Source organism: Eschrichtius robustus, chromosome 1 (assembly GCF_028021215.1).
Source record: "Eschrichtius robustus isolate mEscRob2 chromosome 1, mEscRob2.pri, whole genome shotgun sequence".
Lineage (NCBI taxonomy): Eukaryota > Metazoa > Chordata > Mammalia > Artiodactyla > Eschrichtiidae > Eschrichtius > Eschrichtius robustus.
In genome coordinates this window covers 145,684,302-145,704,380 of record NC_090824.1, presented here as the reverse complement: position 1 = coordinate 145,704,380, position 20,079 = coordinate 145,684,302, and the positions used below count along the sequence as shown (strand labels likewise).

At 54.5% G+C, this 20,079-nt stretch overlaps 11 non-coding genes across 11 annotated transcripts; all 11 read right to left on the bottom strand.

The window, feature by feature from the left end:
* Positions 1 to 764: 764 nt before the first annotated feature.
* LOC137752810 (small nucleolar RNA SNORD116) lies at positions 765 to 856 on the bottom strand. Its single transcript, XR_011071296.1, has one exon. It is a non-coding gene; the product is annotated as a small nucleolar RNA SNORD116 (small nucleolar RNA).
* Positions 857 to 3,264: 2,408 nt separating this feature from the next.
* Positions 3,265 to 3,356, bottom strand: LOC137778336 (small nucleolar RNA SNORD116). The gene has a single exon (XR_011076842.1). It is a non-coding gene; the product is annotated as a small nucleolar RNA SNORD116 (small nucleolar RNA).
* A 389-nt stretch (positions 3,357 to 3,745) lies between these two features.
* On the bottom strand, positions 3,746 to 3,837 carry LOC137751843 (small nucleolar RNA SNORD116). Its single transcript, XR_011070972.1, has one exon. It is a non-coding gene; the product is annotated as a small nucleolar RNA SNORD116 (small nucleolar RNA).
* A 2,458-nt stretch (positions 3,838 to 6,295) lies between these two features.
* On the bottom strand, positions 6,296 to 6,387 carry LOC137752804 (small nucleolar RNA SNORD116). Its single transcript, XR_011071291.1, has one exon. It is a non-coding gene; the product is annotated as a small nucleolar RNA SNORD116 (small nucleolar RNA).
* A 2,408-nt stretch (positions 6,388 to 8,795) lies between these two features.
* LOC137778330 (small nucleolar RNA SNORD116) lies at positions 8,796 to 8,887 on the bottom strand. Its single transcript, XR_011076841.1, has one exon. It is a non-coding gene; the product is annotated as a small nucleolar RNA SNORD116 (small nucleolar RNA).
* Positions 8,888 to 9,276: 389 nt separating this feature from the next.
* Positions 9,277 to 9,368, bottom strand: LOC137751834 (small nucleolar RNA SNORD116). Its single transcript, XR_011070971.1, has one exon. It is a non-coding gene; the product is annotated as a small nucleolar RNA SNORD116 (small nucleolar RNA).
* Positions 9,369 to 11,826: 2,458 nt separating this feature from the next.
* LOC137752799 (small nucleolar RNA SNORD116) lies at positions 11,827 to 11,918 on the bottom strand. The gene has a single exon (XR_011071290.1). It is a non-coding gene; the product is annotated as a small nucleolar RNA SNORD116 (small nucleolar RNA).
* A 2,408-nt stretch (positions 11,919 to 14,326) lies between these two features.
* LOC137778326 (small nucleolar RNA SNORD116) lies at positions 14,327 to 14,418 on the bottom strand. The gene has a single exon (XR_011076840.1). It is a non-coding gene; the product is annotated as a small nucleolar RNA SNORD116 (small nucleolar RNA).
* A 389-nt stretch (positions 14,419 to 14,807) lies between these two features.
* On the bottom strand, positions 14,808 to 14,899 carry LOC137751826 (small nucleolar RNA SNORD116). The gene has a single exon (XR_011070970.1). It is a non-coding gene; the product is annotated as a small nucleolar RNA SNORD116 (small nucleolar RNA).
* Positions 14,900 to 17,357: 2,458 nt separating this feature from the next.
* LOC137752793 (small nucleolar RNA SNORD116) lies at positions 17,358 to 17,449 on the bottom strand. Its single transcript, XR_011071289.1, has one exon. It is a non-coding gene; the product is annotated as a small nucleolar RNA SNORD116 (small nucleolar RNA).
* A 2,408-nt stretch (positions 17,450 to 19,857) lies between these two features.
* Positions 19,858 to 19,949, bottom strand: LOC137778319 (small nucleolar RNA SNORD116). The gene has a single exon (XR_011076837.1). It is a non-coding gene; the product is annotated as a small nucleolar RNA SNORD116 (small nucleolar RNA).
* Between the last annotated feature and the right edge of the window lie 130 nt (positions 19,950 to 20,079).

The window sequence follows — 20,079 nt, the reverse complement described above, 5'->3', positions numbered from 1 at the left end:
CCAGATGCTCCTGAGGGAATCCCAAATGTGTTCCGGGGACCCCATGGCCACTGTCGATCTATCCACCCACCAATAAACCTGTGGGCTTAGTCAGCCATCTCACGTGTCTCTTTCACTCGCCTTGCCTTACTCTCTCTCCACCGGGATCCCAACGTGTCACGGCAAGATGCCAGAGCCACCCCTCACCAAGGAAGCTTGCCGTGACCAAGCTTGACTAAGGCATTTTCCAGCCCCTTCACACAGCACACACAAGCAGGACACAACCCGAGGAGGAGCCATCAGATTGCCTAAACTCCCAGGAACACTGGCCCATTTGATTTCTCCCCTCATCAGGAGAAACCTAAATTGCATATGGTCTCCCAAGCAGAACATGACAAAGAAGCCTGGCCTAGGCCTGGAATCCTGTTCTGACCCTGAGCCTACAGACTTCTGTTTCTTTGAGGCCACAAGGCAATGACCAGCAGGTGGGGGCAGCCTGTAGAACACAAGCGCAGGTGGCAGAACCAGCAATGGCGCACGCTTCCTCTCCTACCTGCATGCTGAACCGTGACAGGGGACAGCAGTCCTGGCTAGACCAAGGAACAAAGAGACGGCAAGCTGTCCCAAGCCTTCCCACCTGCATTGGCATCCCAGGCTCCTTTCCCAATGGCTCTTCTCCCCATGAGATGACCACAACCCTCAACTTGAACAACGTGGCTGTGGACACCCACAGCCGCAAATGCAATGTGAACCTCTCCCTACTTTCCTTTTGGGAGCCACGTGCTGGACCTCAGTTCCAAAGAGGAGACGGTAGGGATTTTTCACTCATTTTGTTCAGATTTCCAAGGAATGCATTTGTGGGAGTCATCATCGATCCAAACACGGGCTCAAACGTTGGACATGCAAAGTTGCAGATTCCACCATGGGACGGCCAGCGAGCTGAATCATATCAGCGTACAGAAGTGGCCAGAGCCGAGCCATGGGTCAGGAAATGCAGCCAGTTCTCAGGGCATCAAAGCTCGTGTTCCCCGAGAAATTACCAGAAGGTGAGGGTGTAGCCCCGGTGCACACGTTCCCGTCGCCAAACCTTTAGGTTAAGCAAAGAAGTGTCCCTTACCGCAACAAGGGTTAAAGCAGGATCCTCATGGAATGCACGCCAGGACCCATCCGAGACTCCTTCGCCTGGCCTCGCCTTGCCACGCCGTCCTCCTTTCAACGGGTATCAGGGATTATACGGATGGCCCCAGGCTGCTGCTAGCATTCTTTCCCTGGCATTCCACCTGGCTCGGGTGAGAGAACACACGCAGGCTTGAGGAGGGTGCACGGGCACAGCGAGGGACAGGTCGATACCACCCAGTGATGTGTGTTCTATCTCTCCTCAACATTTCATTTGCTGTCCGTCTTGCCTGTGTGTACGCACCCAAACGTGAAAGCATCGTGGCACAGGCGCCTTCAGAGCATGCGGCCATCAGGACAAAGAGCGCCGCCGGCCAACAACACCCTGGTCTCGGGCCCTGAAATTCCTCTCCTGAGCAATCTGCCCCGCATCACAGCAAAACGATGTCTTCCTGATCCCCTGAGACACCCTCAGGACAACTGGGCCCCCTCAGCCTAAGAGCAAGTGCCCTCTTTGGCAACAAACACGCCCTTGGCACTTATGATTCCACACAGTGGACACACCCTCAAGGCGAGAGATCTTCCACAAGGGAAGGGCCCTTGGCCGAATATGACGACCTCCATCAAAAGCGGCTCGTAGGGACCCGTGACAAAGGGCACCTGAGGAACCCCTGGACTGATCAAGGGAGACTCACCAGCAGGCATACTTCCTGGTCTCCTGCCAAGCCAGAGGAACTTCTTAGGACCGCAACCAAAGCTAATGGCAAGGGAGCCATTCCAATGCCCAAAGTGGCGGGGCAAACCCTTGTAGCAACTGGGTATCTTATTGTACCACCTTGCACATTGTCTTTCTTCCCTTCAAGGACTAGACCTTGGAGAAACCATGAGACCCTGGTCCTCCAGAACCAACGTGTCACCCACAGCCGTGCAATGAGGGAACGCCTCCAACATCCTGGACCCTTGAACCGGCATGACTTCTCTGGCTTGAAGCCATGCATGCTGGAGATCACAGGCTCGCAGCACCAGAAGGCGGCAGGACAAAATGACCCCTGCAGCACACATTCACTCCAGCCCTTAAACCTGTAGCATTTCCTTGGCAGCCAACTCGCTTCTTTCTGCATGGTTGGGCCCAAAGACCTCCGGGAAGAGCTCCAAACCTCAGGGAATGCTATGCCGACTGGGCATAGCAATGACGCTGGGCTGTCCGAAGGAACACCTTAACATCCTCAACATAGGGGCAAGGAGGCCACACAGGGACAAAACATCCCAACGGCTCCAAATCGGGCCCAGTGAGAAGACACCATACTGTGCTGTGAAGGCACCATTCAGTGGAACAAGGACCCGCCGTGAAGCACATTGAGAAAGGAGAGGAAAAGGTTGGGATGGTCCATGAATGTGCACCTGTGTTCCTTCCCTACACGGGACTCCAAATGCTCCTGAAGATATCCCAAAAGAGTTCCGGGAACCCTATGTCCACCGAACATCTATCCACCCAACAGTAAGCCTGTGGGCTTAGCCAACACTCTCACGTGTATTTCCCACTCGCCTTGCCTTCCTCTCTCCACCAGGATCCAGACGAATCCACCCCTCACCTAAGTAGCTTGATATCCCCTGGAATTGCCTAAGGCATTTTCCAACCTCTCCACACACAACACACAAGCAGGACACAACCCAAGGAGGAGCCAGCAGCGTCGCCCAAATCTGTGGGACGGTGGCCCATTTGATTTGCCCTGACCATCAGGGCAAATGTAAACTACATCCCACCTCCCAAGCTGAACATGACATAGAAGCCTGGCCTGGCCAGGACTCCTTCTCTGACCCTGAGTGCAGAGACTTCTGCTTCCTTGCGGGAACAAGGCAACGACCTGAGCTCGAGGGTGGCCTGTAGATCTCGAGGGGAAGCCAGAGGAGTACCAGTGGCTCACGCTTCCTTTCATACCTGCATACAGACCGCGGCAGGATATAGCAGTTTTGGCTAGACTCAGGTGCCCAGAGACATCAAGTTGTCCTTAGCCTTCCCATGTAGATGGACATCCCAGGCTCCTTTCCACATGGCTCTTTCTGCACGAGAAGCCCGCCACCCTCAACTTGAACAATGTTGCTGCACACGCCCACAGTAGCAAATGCGACATGGACCTCTCCCTAATTTTCCTTTGGGAGCCACGTGCTGGACCTCAGTTAGGATGAGAAGATGGTAGGTATTGCTCATTCATTTTGTTTAGATTTTGAAGGAATGCATTTATGGGAGTCATCATCGATCCACGCAGCTGCTCAAAGGCTGGACGTGCAAAGTCGCGGATTGTCAGCAAGCTAAAACCTCTCAGCAGTAGGGAGCGGCCAGACTCGAGCCACGGGGCAGAAAGTGCACCCAAGTCTCAGGGCATTGGAGCTCGGGTTCCCCAGGAAGAGCCCGGAATGTGACGGGGTAGTCTCGCCGCACAAGTCCCCGTGGCCAAACATCTAGGTTTCTTCAAAGAAGTTCCGTTTACCCCCACAAGGTTTCTACCACGAACCTTGTCAAGCCAGAGGCGATGCCCTTGGGTCGTACAGAAAGCTATTGGCATTGGAGATATTCCAATGCCCAAACTGGCAGGGCAAACCCTTGCAGCAACTGGGTAACTTGCCCTGGCGCATTGTATTTTCGCCCCCGGGACTGTCAGTGACATGACCGCGGAGAAACCTGAGACCCATTCATTGGTTCAGAGTTCCAAGCAGTGCATTTATGGGAGTCATCATCAATCCACCTGCTCAAAGGCTGCACGTTCAAAGTTGCAGGCTCCACCGCAGGGCAGCCAACGATCTCAATCATGTCAGCAGTCAGGAGCGGCCAGAGCCGACCCACGGGGCTGCCAATGGAGCTAAGGATCATGGCATCGGATCTGGGGTGCCACTGGAGGAGCCAAGAAGGTGAGGGTGTAGTCTCAGGGCACAAGTCCCCGTGGCCAAACATCTAGGTTTCTGCAAAGAATTTCCACTCACCACCACAAGGTTCCTACGAGGATCCTCAAGTACTTCACGCCAAAATCACTCTGAGACTCTTTTGCCTCGACTTGCCTCAACTTGCCGCACTGTCCTCACTTCGCCAGGTTTCATGGACTATACAGAGGGCCCCATGCTGCTGCAGGTGTTTGTTCCCGGGCACTCCACCACCTGCCTCAGTGTGACAGAACACAGGGATGTTTGAGAAATGTGAACGGGGGCACAGAGGCAAAGGGTGATACCGCCCAGCGAAGTGCGCTGCGATGTGCGCTATATCTCCCCTCAACATTTCATTTGCAGCCCATCATGTCTGTGTGTCCACAGCCAAACGTGAATGCATCATGGCACAGATGCCTTCAGAGTGCACGGGCATCAACACAAAGAGCACGGCCGTCCATCAAACCCCTGGTATGGGCCTTGAACTTCCCCGCCTGAGCCGCCTCCCCACCGACACAGCATAGGGATGTCATCCTGAACCGCTGAGACACCCTCACGGGAAATGGGATTACTCAGCGTAAGAGCCACTGCCCTCTGGGGAACCAAACCACTCCTGGCGCATACGCTTCCACACAATGGACTCAGCCTCAAGGGGAAATGTGGTCCCTGAGATCTTCCACAAGGGAACGACCCTTGGACAAATGTCACGACCTCCAACAAAAGCAGCTTGTAGGGACCGGTGACAAATCGCACCAGAGGAACTCCTGGACTGAATAATGGAGATTCACCTGTAGCCATACTTCCTGGCCTGCTGCCAAGACTGGCAACCTACCCTTAGCCCACACACAAAGCTAATGGCACGGGAACCATTCCGATGCTCAACGCGGCGGGGAAACCCTTGCAACAATGGTGTAACTTGCAGTGGTGTCTGGCACTTTCACACTCTGGGCCCATCAGTGACGTGACATTGGGGAAACCGTGAGGCCCAGGTACTCTACAAGCAACTTGTTACCCACAGCCATGCAACGAGAGAACCCAGACAACAGCCTAGACACTTGAACCGGTATGATTTGTCTGGCCTGTGGCCAGGCTCGCCGGATACCACAGTCTCGACGCACCAGCGGGTGGCAGGAAAAATGACACCCACACCACACATCCTCTCCTGCCCTTAAAACTGTAGCCTTTCCTTGGCAACCGACTCCCTTGTTTCTGCATGGTTGCGCCCAATGACCTCCTAGTAGAGCTCCAATCCTCAGGGAACGCTATGTGGGCCGGGTATAGAAATGATGCTTGGCTGTCCTCAGGAACACCTTCACATCTTCAACACAGGGGGAACGTGGCCAGACAGGGACAAAACACCCCAAGGCCTCTAAATCGGCCCCCATGAGAAGACACCATACTGTGCCATGAAGGCAACCTTTCGCTGGACAAGGACCCGCCATGAAGCAAATCGACCAAGGAGAGGAAAGAGGCGGGACAGTCCACAAAGGTGCTCCCGTATTCTCTCCCTACACGTGCCTCCAGATGCTCCTGAGGGAATCCCAAATGTGTTCCGGGGACCCCATGGCCACTGTCGATCTATCCACCCACCAATAAACCTGTGGGCTTAGTCAGCCATCTCACGTGTCTCTTTCACTCGCCTTGCCTTACTCTCTCTCCACCGGGATCCCAACGTGTCACGGCAAGATGCCAGAGCCACCCCTCACCAAGGAAGCTTGCCGTGACCAAGCTTGACTAAGGCATTTTCCAGCCCCTTCACACAGCACACACAAGCAGGACACAACCCGAGGAGGAGCCATCAGATTGCCTAAACTCCCAGGAACACTGGCCCATTTGATTTCTCCCCTCATCAGGAGAAACCTAAATTGCATATGGTCTCCCAAGCAGAACATGACAAAGAAGCCTGGCCTAGGCCTGGAATCCTGTTCTGACCCTGAGCCTACAGACTTCTGTTTCTTTGAGGCCACAAGGCAATGACCAGCAGGTGGGGGCAGCCTGTAGAACACAAGCGCAGGTGGCAGAACCAGCAATGGCGCACGCTTCCTCTCCTACCTGCATGCTGAACCGTGACAGGGGACAGCAGTCCTGGCTAGACCAAGGAACAAAGAGACGGCAAGCTGTCCCAAGCCTTCCCACCTGCATTGGCATCCCAGGCTCCTTTCCCAATGGCTCTTCTCCCCATGAGATGACCACAACCCTCAACTTGAACAACGTGGCTGTGGACACCCACAGCCGCAAATGCAATGTGAACCTCTCCCTACTTTCCTTTTGGGAGCCACGTGCTGGACCTCAGTTCCAAAGAGGAGACGGTAGGGATTTTTCACTCATTTTGTTCAGATTTCCAAGGAATGCATTTGTGGGAGTCATCATCGATCCAAACACGGGCTCAAACGTTGGACATGCAAAGTTGCAGATTCCACCATGGGACGGCCAGCGAGCTGAATCATATCAGCGTACAGAAGTGGCCAGAGCCGAGCCATGGGTCAGGAAATGCAGCCAGTTCTCAGGGCATCAAAGCTCGTGTTCCCCGAGAAATTACCAGAAGGTGAGGGTGTAGCCCCGGTGCACACGTTCCCGTCGCCAAACCTTTAGGTTAAGCAAAGAAGTGTCCCTTACCGCAACAAGGGTTAAAGCAGGATCCTCATGGAATGCACGCCAGGACCCATCCGAGACTCCTTCGCCTGGCCTCGCCTTGCCACGCCGTCCTCCTTTCAACGGGTATCAGGGATTATACGGATGGCCCCAGGCTGCTGCTAGCATTCTTTCCCTGGCATTCCACCTGGCTCGGGTGAGAGAACACACGCAGGCTTGAGGAGGGTGCACGGGCACAGCGAGGGACAGGTCGATACCACCCAGTGATGTGTGTTCTATCTCTCCTCAACATTTCATTTGCTGTCCGTCTTGCCTGTGTGTACGCACCCAAACGTGAAAGCATCGTGGCACAGGCGCCTTCAGAGCATGCGGCCATCAGGACAAAGAGCGCCGCCGGCCAACAACACCCTGGTCTCGGGCCCTGAAATTCCTCTCCTGAGCAATCTGCCCCGCATCACAGCAAAACGATGTCTTCCTGATCCCCTGAGACACCCTCAGGACAACTGGGCCCCCTCAGCCTAAGAGCAAGTGCCCTCTTTGGCAACAAACACGCCCTTGGCACTTATGATTCCACACAGTGGACACACCCTCAAGGCGAGAGATCTTCCACAAGGGAAGGGCCCTTGGCCGAATATGACGACCTCCATCAAAAGCGGCTCGTAGGGACCCGTGACAAAGGGCACCTGAGGAACCCCTGGACTGATCAAGGGAGACTCACCAGCAGGCATACTTCCTGGTCTCCTGCCAAGCCAGAGGAATTTCTTAGGACCGCAACCAAAGCTAATGGCAAGGGAGCCATTCCAATGCCCAAAGTGGCGGGGCAAACCCTTGTAGCAACTGGGTATCTTATTGTACCACCTTGCACATTGTCTTTCTTCCCTTCAAGGACTAGACCTTGGAGAAACCATGAGACCCTGGTCCTCCAGAACCAACGTGTCACCCACAGCCGTGCAATGAGGGAACGCCTCCAACATCCTGGACCCTTGAACCGGCATGACTTCTCTGGCTTGAAGCCATGCATGCTGGAGATCACAGGCTCGCAGCACCAGAAGGCGGCAGGACAAAATGACCCCTGCAGCACACATTCACTCCAGCCCTTAAACCTGTAGCATTTCCTTGGCAGCCAACTCGCTTCTTTCTGCATGGTTGGGCCCAAAGACCTCCGGGAAGAGCTCCAAACCTCAGGGAATGCTATGCCGACTGGGCATAGCAATGACGCTGGGCTGTCCGAAGGAACACCTTAACATCCTCAACATAGGGGCAAGGAGGCCACACAGGGACAAAACATCCCAACGGCTCCAAATCGGGCCCAGTGAGAAGACACCATACTGTGCTGTGAAGGCACCATTCAGTGGAACAAGGACCCGCCGTGAAGCACATTGAGAAAGGAGAGGAAAAGGTTGGGATGGTCCATGAATGTGCACCTGTGTTCCTTCCCTACACGGGACTCCAAATGCTCCTGAAGATATCCCAAAAGAGTTCCGGGAACCCTATGTCCACCGAACATCTATCCACCCAACAGTAAGCCTGTGGGCTTAGCCAACACTCTCACGTGTATTTCCCACTCGCCTTGCCTTCCTCTCTCCACCAGGATCCAGACGAATCCACCCCTCACCTAAGTAGCTTGATATCCCCTGGAATTGCCTAAGGCATTTTCCAACCTCTCCACACACAACACACAAGCAGGACACAACCCAAGGAGGAGCCAGCAGCGTCGCCCAAATCTGTGGGACGGTGGCCCATTTGATTTGCCCTGACCATCAGGGCAAATGTAAACTACATCCCACCTCCCAAGCTGAACATGACATAGAAGCCTGGCCTGGCCAGGACTCCTTCTCTGACCCTGAGTGCAGAGACTTCTGCTTCCTTGCGGGAACAAGGCAACGACCTGAGCTCGAGGGTGGCCTGTAGATCTCGAGGGGAAGCCAGAGGAGTACCAGTGGCTCACGCTTCCTTTCATACCTGCATACAGACCGCGGCAGGATATAGCAGTTTTGGCTAGACTCAGGTGCCCAGAGACATCAAGTTGTCCTTAGCCTTCCCATGTAGATGGACATCCCAGGCTCCTTTCCACATGGCTCTTTCTGCACGAGAAGCCCGCCACCCTCAACTTGAACAATGTTGCTGCACACGCCCACAGTAGCAAATGCGACATGGACCTCTCCCTAATTTTCCTTTGGGAGCCACGTGCTGGACCTCAGTTAGGATGAGAAGATGGTAGGTATTGCTCATTCATTTTGTTTAGATTTTGAAGGAATGCATTTATGGGAGTCATCATCGATCCACGCAGCTGCTCAAAGGCTGGACGTGCAAAGTCGCGGATTGTCAGCAAGCTAAAACCTCTCAGCAGTAGGGAGCGGCCAGACTCGAGCCACGGGGCAGAAAGTGCACCCAAGTCTCAGGGCATTGGAGCTCGGGTTCCCCAGGAAGAGCCCGGAATGTGACGGGGTAGTCTCGCCGCACAAGTCCCCGTGGCCAAACATCTAGGTTTCTTCAAAGAAGTTCCGTTTACCCCCACAAGGTTTCTACCACGAACCTTGTCAAGCCAGAGGCGATGCCCTTGGGTCGTACAGAAAGCTATTGGCATTGGAGATATTCCAATGCCCAAACTGGCAGGGCAAACCCTTGCAGCAACTGGGTAACTTGCCCTGGCGCATTGTATTTTCGCCCCCGGGACTGTCAGTGACATGACCGCGGAGAAACCTGAGACCCATTCATTGGTTCAGAGTTCCAAGCAGTGCATTTATGGGAGTCATCATCAATCCACCTGCTCAAAGGCTGCACGTTCAAAGTTGCAGGCTCCACCGCAGGGCAGCCAACGATCTCAATCATGTCAGCAGTCAGGAGCGGCCAGAGCCGACCCACGGGGCTGCCAATGGAGCTAAGGATCATGGCATCGGATCTGGGGTGCCACTGGAGGAGCCAAGAAGGTGAGGGTGTAGTCTCAGGGCACAAGTCCCCGTGGCCAAACATCTAGGTTTCTGCAAAGAATTTCCACTCACCACCACAAGGTTCCTACGAGGATCCTCAAGTACTTCACGCCAAAATCACTCTGAGACTCTTTTGCCTCGACTTGCCTCAACTTGCCGCACTGTCCTCACTTCGCCAGGTTTCATGGACTATACAGAGGGCCCCATGCTGCTGCAGGTGTTTGTTCCCGGGCACTCCACCACCTGCCTCAGTGTGACAGAACACAGGGATGTTTGAGAAAAGTGAACGGGGGCACAGAGGCAAAGGGTGATACTGCCCAGCGAAGTGCGCTGCGATGTGCGCTATATCTCCCCTCAACATTTCATTTGCAGCCCATCATGTCTGTGTGTCCACAGCCAAACGTGAATGCATCATGGCACAGATGCCTTCAGAGTGCACGGGCATCAACACAAAGAGCACGGCCGTCCATCAAACCCCTGGTATGGGCCTTGAACTTCCCCGCCTGAGCCGCCTCCCCACCGACACAGCATAGGGATGTCATCCTGAACCGCTGAGACACCCTCAGGGGAAATGGGATTACTCAGCGTAAGAGCCACTGCCCTCTGGGGAACCAAACCACTCCTGGCGCATACGCTTCCACACAATGGACTCAGCCTCAAGGGGAAATGTGGTCCCTGAGATCTTCCACAAGGGAACGACCCTTGGACAAATGTCACGACCTCCAACAAAAGCAGCTTGTAGGGACCGGTGACAAATCGCACCAGAGGAACTCCTGGACTGAATAATGGAGATTCACCTGTAGCCATACTTCCTGGCCTGCTGCCAAGACTGGCAACCTACCCTTAGCCCACACACAAAGCTAATGGCACGGGAACCATTCCGATGCTCAACGCGGCGGGGAAACCCTTGCAACAATGGTGTAACTTGCAGTGGTGTCTGGCACTTTCACACTCTGGGCCCATCAGTGACGTGACATTGGGGAAACCGTGAGGCCCAGGTACTCTACAAGCAACTTGTTACCCACAGCCATGCAACGAGAGAACCCAGACAACAGCCTAGACACTTGAACCGGTATGATTTGTCTGGCCTGTGGCCAGGCTCGCCGGATACCACAGTCTCGACGCACCAGCGGGTGGCAGGAAAAATGACACCCACACCACACATCCTCTCCTGCCCTTAAAACTGTAGCCTTTCCTTGGCAACCGACTCCCTTGTTTCTGCATGGTTGCGCCCAATGACCTCCTAGTAGAGCTCCAATCCTCAGGGAACGCTATGTGGGCCGGGTATAGAAATGATGCTTGGCTGTCCTCAGGAACACCTTCACATCTTCAACACAGGGGGAACGTGGCCAGACAGGGACAAAACACCCCAAGGCCTCTAAATCGGCCCCCATGAGAAGACACCATACTGTGCCATGAAGGCAACCTTTCGCTGGACAAGGACCCGCCATGAAGCAAATCGACCAAGGAGAGGAAAGAGGCGGGACAGTCCACAAAGGTGCTCCCGTATTCTCTCCCTACACGTGCCTCCAGATGCTCCTGAGGGAATCCCAAATGTGTTCCGGGGACCCCATGGCCACTGTCGATCTATCCACCCACCAATAAACCTGTGGGCTTAGTCAGCCATCTCACGTGTCTCTTTCACTCGCCTTGCCTTACTCTCTCTCCACCGGGATCCCAACGTGTCACGGCAAGATGCCAGAGCCACCCCTCACCAAGGAAGCTTGCCGTGACCAAGCTTGACTAAGGCATTTTCCAGCCCCTTCACACAGCACACACAAGCAGGACACAACCCGAGGAGGAGCCATCAGATTGCCTAAACTCCCAGGAACACTGGCCCATTTGATTTCTCCCCTCATCAGGAGAAACCTAAATTGCATATGGTCTCCCAAGCAGAACATGACAAAGAAGCCTGGCCTAGGCCTGGAATCCTGTTCTGACCCTGAGCCTACAGACTTCTGTTTCTTTGAGGCCACAAGGCAATGACCAGCAGGTGGGGGCAGCCTGTAGAACACAAGCGCAGGTGGCAGAACCAGCAATGGCGCACGCTTCCTCTCCTACCTGCATGCTGAACCGTGACAGGGGACAGCAGTCCTGGCTAGACCAAGGAACAAAGAGACGGCAAGCTGTCCCAAGCCTTCCCACCTGCATTGGCATCCCAGGCTCCTTTCCCAATGGCTCTTCTCCCCATGAGATGACCACAACCCTCAACTTGAACAACGTGGCTGTGGACACCCACAGCCGCAAATGCAATGTGAACCTCTCCCTACTTTCCTTTTGGGAGCCACGTGCTGGACCTCAGTTCCAAAGAGGAGACGGTAGGGATTTTTCACTCATTTTGTTCAGATTTCCAAGGAATGCATTTGTGGGAGTCATCATCGATCCAAACACGGGCTCAAACGTTGGACATGCAAAGTTGCAGATTCCACCATGGGACGGCCAGCGAGCTGAATCATATCAGCGTACAGAAGTGGCCAGAGCCGAGCCATGGGTCAGGAAATGCAGCCAGTTCTCAGGGCATCAAAGCTCGTGTTCCCCGAGAAATTACCAGAAGGTGAGGGTGTAGCCCCGGTGCACACGTTCCCGTCGCCAAACCTTTAGGTTAAGCAAAGAAGTGTCCCTTACCGCAACAAGGGTTAAAGCAGGATCCTCATGGAATGCACGCCAGGACCCATCCGAGACTCCTTCGCCTGGCCTCGCCTTGCCACGCCGTCCTCCTTTCAACGGGTATCAGGGATTATACGGATGGCCCCAGGCTGCTGCTAGCATTCTTTCCCTGGCATTCCACCTGGCTCGGGTGAGAGAACACACGCAGGCTTGAGGAGGGTGCACGGGCACAGCGAGGGACAGGTCGATACCACCCAGTGATGTGTGTTCTATCTCTCCTCAACATTTCATTTGCTGTCCGTCTTGCCTGTGTGTACGCACCCAAACGTGAAAGCATCGTGGCACAGGCGCCTTCAGAGCATGCGGCCATCAGGACAAAGAGCGCCGCCGGCCAACAACACCCTGGTCTCGGTCCCTGAAATTCCTCTCCTGAGCAATCTGCCCCGCATCACAGCAAAACGATGTCTTCCTGATCCCCTGAGACACCCTCAGGACAACTGGGCCCCCTCAGCCTAAGAGCAAGTGCCCTCTTTGGCAACAAACACGCCCTTGGCACTTATGATTCCACACAGTGGACACACCCTCAAGGCGAGAGATCTTCCACAAGGGAAGGGCCCTTGGCCGAATATGACGACCTCCATCAAAAGCGGCTCGTAGGGACCCGTGACAAAGGGCACCTGAGGAACCCCTGGACTGATCAAGGGAGACTCACCAGCAGGCATACTTCCTGGTCTCCTGCCAAGCCAGAGGAACTTCTTAGGACCGCAACCAAAGCTAATGGCAAGGGAGCCATTCCAATGCCCAAAGTGGCGGGGCAAACCCTTGCAGCAACTGGGTATCTTATTGTACCACCTTGCACATTGTCTTTCTTCCCTTCAAGGACTAGACCTTGGAGAAACCATGAGACCCTGGTCCTCCAGAACCAACGTGTCACCCACAGCCGTGCAATGAGGGAACGCCTCCAACATCCTGGACCCTTGAACCGGCATGACTTCTCTGGCTTGAAGCCATGCATGCTGGAGATCACAGGCTCGCAGCACCAGAAGGCGGCAGGACAAAATGACCCCTGCAGCACACATTCACTCCAGCCCTTAAACCTGTAGCATTTCCTTGGCAGCCAACTCGCTTCTTTCTGCATGGTTGGGCCCAAAGACCTCCGGGAAGAGCTCCAAACCTCAGGGAATGCTATGCCGACTGGGCATAGCAATGACGCTGGGCTGTCCGAAGGAACACCTTAACATCCTCAACATAGGGGCAAGGAGGCCACACAGGGACAAAACATCCCAACGGCTCCAAATCGGGCCCAGTGAGAAGACACCATACTGTGCTGTGAAGGCACCATTCAGTGGAACAAGGACCCGCCGTGAAGCACATTGAGAAAGGAGAGGAAAAGGTTGGGATGGTCCATGAATGTGCACCTGTGTTCCTTCCCTACACGGGACTCCAAATGCTCCTGAAGATATCCCAAAAGAGTTCCGGGAACCCTATGTCCACCGAACATCTATCCACCCAACAGTAAGCCTGTGGGCTTAGCCAACACTCTCACGTGTATTTCCCACTCGCCTTGCCTTCCTCTCTCCACCAGGATCCAGACGAATCCACCCCTCACCTAAGTAGCTTGATATCCCCTGGAATTGCCTAAGGCATTTTCCAACCTCTCCACACACAACACACAAGCAGGACACAACCCAAGGAGGAGCCAACAGCGTCGCCCAAATCTGTGGGACGGTGGCCCATTTGATTTCCCCTGACCATCAGGGCAAATGTAAACTACATCCCACCTCCCAAGCTGAACATGACATAGAAGCCTGGCCTGGCCAGGACTCCTTCTCTGACCCTGAGTGCAGAGACTTCTGCTTCCTTGCGGGAACAAGGCAACGACCTGAGCTCGAGGGTGGCCTGTAGATCTCGAGGGGAAGCCAGAGGAGTACCAGTGGCTCACGCTTCCTTTCATACCTGCATACAGACCGCGGCAGGATATAGCAGTTTTGGCTAGACTCAGGTGCCCAGAGACATCAAGTTGTCCTTAGCCTTCCCATGTAGATGGACATCCCAGGCTCCTTTCCACATGGCTCTTTCTGCACGAGAAGCCCGCCACCCTCAACTTGAACAATGTTGCTGCACACGCCCACAGTAGCAAATGCGACATGGACCTCTCCCTAATTTTCCTTTGGGAGCCACGTGCTGGACCTCAGTTAGGATGAGAAGATGGTAGGTATTGCTCATTCATTTTGTTTAGATTTTGAAGGAATGCATTTATGGGAGTCATCATCGATCCACGCAGCTGCTCAAAGGCTGGACGTGCAAAGTCGCGGATTGTCAGCAAGCTAAAACCTCTCAGCAGTAGGGAGCGGCCAGACTCGAGCCACGGGGCAGAAAGTGCACCCAAGTCTCAGGGCATTGGAGCTCGGGTTCCCCAGGAAGAGCCCGGAATGTGACGGGGTAGTCTCGCCGCACAAGTCCCCGTGGCCAAACATCTAGGTTTCTTCAAAGAAGTTCCGTTTACCCCCACAAGGTTTCTACCACGAACCTTGTCAAGCCAGAGGCGATGCCCTTGGGTCGTACAGAAAGCTATTGGCATTGGAGATATTCCAATGCCCAAACTGGCAGGGCAAACCCTTGCAGCAACTGGGTAACTTGCCCTGGCGCATTGTATTTTCGCCCCCGGGACTGTCAGTGACATGACCGCGGAGAAACCTGAGACCCATTCATTGGTTCAGAGTTCCAAGCAGTGCATTTATGGGAGTCATCATCAATCCACCTGCTCAAAGGCTGCACGTTCAAAGTTGCAGGCTCCACCGCAGGGCAGCCAACGATCTCAATCATGTCAGCAGTCAGGAGCGGCCAGAGCCGACCCACGGGGCTGCCAATGGAGCTAAGGATCATGGCATCGGATCTGGGGTGCCACTGGAGGAGCCAAGAAGGTGAGGGTGTAGTCTCAGGGCACAAGTCCCCGTGGCCAAACATCTAGGTTTCTGCAAAGAATTTCCACTCACCACCACAAGGTTCCTACGAGGATCCTCAAGTACTTCACGCCAAAATCACTCTGAGACTCTTTTGCCTCGACTTGCCTCAACTTGCCGCACTGTCCTCACTTCGCCAGGTTTCATGGACTATACAGAGGGCCCCATGCTGCTGCAGGTGTTTGTTCCCGGGCACTCCACCACCTGCCTCAGTGTGACAGAACACAGGGATGTTTGAGAAATGTGAACGGGGGCACAGAGGCAAAGGGTGATACCGCCCAGCGAAGTGCGCTGCGATGTGCGCTATATCTCCCCTCAACATTTCATTTGCAGCCCATCATGTCTGTGTGTCCACAGCCAAACGTGAATGCATCATGGCACAGATGCCTTCAGAGTGCACGGGCATCAACACAAAGAGCACGGCCGTCCATCAAACCCCTGGTATGGGCCTTGAACTTCCCCGCCTGAGCCGCCTCCCCACCGACACAGCATAGGGATGTCATCCTGAACCGCTGAGACACCCTCAGGGGAAATGGGATTACTCAGCGTAAGAGCCACTGCCCTCTGGGGAACCAAACCACTCCTGGCGCATACGCTTCCACACAATGGACTCAGCCTCAAGGGGAAATGTGGTCCCTGAGATCTTCCACAAGGGAACGACCCTTGGACAAATGTCACGACCTCCAACAAAAGCAGCTTGTAGGGACCGGTGACAAATCGCACCAGAGGAACTCCTGGACTGAATAATGGAGATTCACCTGTAGCCATACTTCCTGGCCTGCTGCCAAGACTGGCAACCTACCCTTAGCCCACACACAAAGCTAATGGCACGGGAACCATTCCGATGCTCAACGCGGCGGGGAAACCCTTGCAACAATGGTGTAACTTGCAGTGGTGTCTGGCACTTTCACACTCTGGGCCCATCAGTGACGTGACATTGGGGAAACCGTGAGGCCCAGGTACTCTACAAGCAACTTGTTACCCACAGCCATGCAACGAGAGAACCCAGACAACAGCCTAGACACTTGAACCGGTATGATTTGTCTGGCCTGTGGCCAGGCTCGCCGGATACCACAGTCTCGACGCACCAGCGGGTGGCAGGAAAAATGACACCCACACCACACATCCTCTCCTGCCCTTAAAACTGTAGCCTTTCCTTGGCAACCGACTCCCTTGTTTCTGCATGGTTGCGCCCAATGACCTCCTAGTAGAGCTCCAATCCTCAGGGAACGCTATGTGGGCCGGGTATAGAAATGATGCTTGGCTGTCCTCAGGAACACCTTCACATCTTCAACACAGGGGGAACGTGGCCAGACAGGGACAAAACACCCCAAGGCCTCTAAATCGGCCCCCATGAGAAGACACCATACTGTGCCATGAAGGCAACCTTTCGCTGGACAAGGACCCGCCATGAAGCAAATCGACCAAGGAGAGGAAAGAGGCGGGACAGTCCACAAAGGTGCTCCCGTATTCTCTCCCTACACGTGCCTCCAGATGCTCCTGAGGGAATCCCAAATGTGTTCCGGGGACCCCATGGCCACTGTCGATCTATCCACCCACCAATAAACCTGTGGGCTTAGTCAGCCATCTCACGTGTCTCTTTCACTCGCCTTGCCTTACTCTCTCTCCACCGGGATCCCAACGTGTCACGGCAAGATGCCAGAGCCACCCCTCACCAAGGAAGCTTGCCGTGACCAAGCTTGACTAAGGCATTTTCCAGCCCCTTCACACAGCACACACAAGCAGGACACAACCCGAGGAGGAGCCATCAGATTGCCTAAACTCCCAGGTACACTGGCCCATTTGATTTCTCCCCTCATCAGGAGAAACCTAAATTGCATATGGTCTCCCAAGCAGAACATGACAAAGAAGCCTGGCCTAGGCCTGGAATCCTGTTCTGACCCTGAGCCTACAGACTTCTGTTTCTTTGAGGCCACAAGGCAATGACCAGCAGGTGGGGGCAGCCTGTAGAACACAAGCGCAGGTGGCAGAACCAGCAATGGCGCACGCTTCCTCTCCTACCTGCATGCTGAACCGTGACAGGGGACAGCAGTCCTGGCTAGACCAAGGAACAAAGAGACGGCAAGCTGTCCCAAGCCTTCCCACCTGCATTGGCATCCCAGGCTCCTTTCCCAATGGCTCTTCTCCCCATGAGATGACCACAACCCTCAACTTGAACAACGTGGCTGTGGACACCCACAGCCGCAAATGCAATGTGAACCTCTCCCTACTTTCCTTTTGGGAGCCACGTGCTGGACCTCAGTTCCAAAGAGGAGACGGTAGGGATTTTTCACTCATTTTGTTCAGATTTCCAAGGAATGCATTTGTGGGAGTCATCATCGATCCAAACACGGGCTCAAACGTTGGACATGCAAAGTTGCAGATTCCACCATGGGACGGCCAGCGAGCTGAATCATATCAGCGTACAGAAGTGGCCAGAGCCGAGCCATGGGTCAGGAAATGCAGCCAGTTCTCAGGGCATCAAAGCTCGTGTTCCCCGAGAAATTACCAGAAGGTGAGGGTGTAGCCCCGGTGCACACGTTCCCGTCGCCAAACCTTTAGGTTAAGCAAAGAAGTGTCCCTTACCGCAACAAGGGTTAAAGCAGGATCCTCATGGAATGCACGCCAGGACCCATCCGAGACTCCTTCGCCTGGCCTCGCCTTGCCACGCCGTCCTCCTTTCAACGGGTATCAGGGATTATACGGATGGCCCCAGGCTGCTGCTAGCATTCTTTCCCTGGCATTCCACCTGGCTCGGGTGAGAGAACACACGCAGGCTTGAGGAGGGTGCACGGGCACAGCGAGGGACAGGTCGATACCACCCAGTGATGTGTGTTCTATCTCTCCTCAACATTTCATTTGCTGTCCGTCTTGCCTGTGTGTACGCACCCAAACGTGAAAGCATCGTGGCACAGGCGCCTTCAGAGCATGCGGCCATCAGGACAAAGAGCGCCGCCGGCCAACAACACCCTGGTCTCGGTCCCTGAAATTCCTCTCCTGAGCAATCTGCCCCGCATCACAGCAAAACGATGTCTTCCTGATCCCCTGAGACACCCTCAGGACAACTGGGCCCCCTCAGCCTAAGAGCAAGTGCCCTCTTTGGCAACAAACACGCCCTTGGCACTTATGATTCCACACAGTGGACACACCCTCAAGGCGAGAGATCTTCCACAAGGGAAGGGCCCTTGGCCGAATATGACGACCTCCATCAAAAGCGGCTCGTAGGGACCCGTGACAAAGGGCACCTGAGGAACCCCTGGACTGATCAAGGGAGACTCACCAGCAGGCATACTTCCTGGTCTCCTGCCAAGCCAGAGGAACTTCTTAGGACCGCAACCAAAGCTAATGGCAAGGGAGCCATTCCAATGCCCAAAGTGGCGGGGCAAACCCTTGCAGCAACTGGGTATCTTATTGTACCACCTTGCACATTGTCTTTCTTCCCTTCAAGGACTAGACCTTGGAGAAACCATGAGACCCTGGTCCTCCAGAACCAACGTGTCACCCACAGCCGTGCAATGAGGGAACGCCTCCAACATCCTGGACCCTTGAACCGGCATGACTTCTCTGGCTTGAAGCCATGCATGCTGGAGATCACAGGCTCGCAGCACCAGAAGGCGGCAGGACAAAATGACCCCTGCAGCACACATTCACTCCAGCCCTTAAACCTGTAGCATTTCCTTGGCAGCCAACTCGCTTCTTTCTGCATGGTTGGGCCCAAAGACCTCCGGGAAGAGCTCCAAACCTCAGGGAATGCTATGCCGACTGGGCATAGCAATGACGCTGGGCTGTCCGAAGGAACACCTTAACATCCTCAACATAGGGGCAAGGAGGCCACACAGGGACAAAACATCCCAACGGCTCCAAATCGGGCCCAGTGAGAAGACACCATACTGTGCTGTGAAGGCACCATTCAGTGGAACAAGGACCCGCCGTGAAGCACATTGAGAAAGGAGAGGAAAAGGTTGGGATGGTCCATGAATGTGCACCTGTGTTCCTTCCCTACACGGGACTCCAAATGCTCCTGAAGATATCCCAAAAGAGTTCCGGGAACCCTATGTCCACCGAACATCTATCCACCCAACAGTAAGCCTGTGGGCTTAGCCAACACTCTCACGTGTATTTCCCACTCGCCTTGCCTTCCTCTCTCCACCAGGATCCAGACGAATCCACCCCTCACCTAAGTAGCTTGATATCCCCTGGAATTGCCTAAGGCATTTTCCAACCTCTCCACACACAACACACAAGCAGGACACAACCCAAGGAGGAGCCAACAGCGTCGCCCAAATCTGTGGGACGGTGGCCCATTTGATTTCCCCTGACCATCAGGGCAAATGTAAACTACATCCCACCTCCCAAGCTGAACATGACATAGAAGCCTGGCCTGGCCAGGACTCCTTCTCTGACCCTGAGTGCAGAGACTTCTGCTTCCTTGCGGGAACAAGGCAACGACCTGAGCTCGAGGGTGGCCTGTAGATCTCGAGGGGAAGCCAGAGGAGTACCAGTGGCTCACGCTTCCTTTCATACCTGCATACAGACCGCGGCAGGATATAGCAGTTTTGGCTAGACTCAGGTGCCCAGAGACATCAAGTTGTCCTTAGCCTTCCCATGTAGATGGACATCCCAGGCTCCTTTCCACATGGCTCTTTCTGCACGAGAAGCCCGCCACCCTCAACTTGAACAATGTTGCTGCACACGCCCACAGTAGCAAATGCGACATGGACCTCTCCCTAATTTTCCTTTGGGAGCCACGTGCTGGACCTCAGTTAGGATGAGAAGATGGTAGGTATTGCTCATTCATTTTGTTTAGATTTTGAAGGAATGCATTTATGGGAGTCATCATCGATCCACGCAGCTGCTCAAAGGCTGGACGTGCAAAGTCGCGGATTGTCAGCAAGCTAAAACCTCTCAGCAGTAGGGAGCGGCCAGACTCGAGCCACGGGGCAGAAAGTGCACCCAAGTCTCAGGGCATTGGAGCT